The 1,834-nt window shown below is 34.2% G+C and overlaps 1 non-coding gene across 1 annotated transcript; it reads left to right on the top strand.

The window, feature by feature from the left end:
• Positions 1 to 1,367: 1,367 nt before the first annotated feature.
• LOC113194561 (U1 spliceosomal RNA) lies at positions 1,368 to 1,527 on the top strand. The gene has a single exon (XR_003302308.1). It is a non-coding gene; the product is annotated as a U1 spliceosomal RNA (small nuclear RNA).
• Positions 1,528 to 1,834: the final 307 nt, after the last annotated feature.

Here is a 1,834-nt window from a genome sequence, read left to right as displayed (position 1 = left end):
CATGTAATGATTAAACTTGCTTTTTTCTTCTGTCCCAAATTTTCCCTCCACAAGAGCAGCTTATGCTTTCTCTCCAAACTGTGTCTTTTACACTTATTATGTTGATAATATACTGAGTTTAAGTAACATAAATTCAATTCTTTCATTTGCAGTATTTTATGATATTTATTTGTAGGAATACAGTTTTTTCTGATTTTTTATTATCACAAATATTGCTGCAATGAGTATTTGGTACCCAGAAGCAAGAATTTTGCTAGAGTTGCATTGTTCAATAAAGTACCCACTAACCACATGTGGCTGCTTAAATTTAAATTAATTAAAATCAACTTGAGCAATTAGTTGATTTAATTAATTTTTTAATTCCTCAGTTACCCTAGCCACATTACAAGTGTCTAGTAGCTACATGTAGCTAGTAGCTAGCACATTGTTGGCATTGCCATCATCAGAGAAATTTCTAGTGGACGATGCTGCTCTAAAGTATATATGCAACAGGGGAATTGCTAAGTTGTAAGATACACATATCTGCAATTTTAATAGATATTACCAAATTGCTTTCCACATCAGCAAGATTCTTAAGTATAAACAACAGAAAGCTATTATACATCACTTCAACAAGAAACATAGAATCTCAGAAAGGGTTTGAGAAACAACTCAGAAGGTGCACCAGCTGATACCATACTGTGGAATTGATGAAATGAGGATAATGCTGCATGGCTTCCCAGCACAAATCCTGCAGTTTCTATTTCTGAAGTGGTACATGCTGAATGCTGCTGCTGTTTCTGGGAATATGGTTATTGCTACCTCCAGAAACTGTTCCCAAGTGCCTTCACTGCTGCCACCTGCACTGCAGGTGCTCGGCTTGTTCCTACTTTTTAATATCATCTTCAGATTCAAAGTTTGGAGTTGGTGCATCTGTTTGGCACACCAGGTTAAACACCTGCATCCCATCTTTACAGAAGGCAAGTGTCTTGAAATTTTTTATTGCAGAGAGCTATGCAAATTTTCAGACTTACTACATATTGCCAGTTTGTCTCCAAAGGGGATATGAAATGTTTAATTCCTACCACAGTGAAGGACAGTTCCATTTTTCTACAACATGTGTGTCATCAGGCATTTTTAATGTTTGGCAAAATAATAGTTAAACAAATATATCTCAATGTGATTTTAATTCGCATTCTCTTAGTTGACATTAAAGCTGAATATCTTTTAATATATTTCATAATCATTAAAGCTTCTTCTGACAATTGCCTATTCCTATCCTTTTGCCCAATTTTTAAATTGGGTTTCTGCCTTTTTTCTTACTGATATGAAGAACTTTCTTATATACTTGATATTAACTTTTTTTGGTTTAAGACATTGAATGTATCATACTTACCTGGCAGGGGAGAGACCATGACCATGAAGGTGTTTTTCCCAGTGGCTTATACATTGCACTCCAGATGTGCTGATCCTTGCAATTTCCCCAAATGTGGGAAACTTGACCGCATAATTTGTGGTAGTAGGGGACTGCATTCATGCTTTTCCCTGGGGGGAAAAAAGACATTGGATATAGCTAGTATATCTAATGTCCCAGGTGGTATATTATCTTTTCACTTTAAAAAGTCTTATTTTGGAAATACTCAAGCATATACAAAATAGAGCAAATAATTTAATAAACCCCAATGTACCCATCATTCATCTCATGTCAATCTTCTTTCATCTACTCTACCATTCTGTATCCCACTATATTATGATATTTAGAGGAAAATTCTCAGTTACCATATCATTTCCTATGTAGATATTTTATTTTATTTTATTATTTTTTATATGTAACATAAAATATAATCAAGATAGG

Source organism: Urocitellus parryii, chromosome 1 (assembly GCF_045843805.1).
Source record: "Urocitellus parryii isolate mUroPar1 chromosome 1, mUroPar1.hap1, whole genome shotgun sequence".
NCBI classification, from domain to species: domain Eukaryota; kingdom Metazoa; phylum Chordata; class Mammalia; order Rodentia; family Sciuridae; genus Urocitellus; species Urocitellus parryii.
The sequence above is the reverse complement of the archived record's forward strand: the minus strand, read 5'-3'. Positions and strand labels throughout refer to the sequence as shown.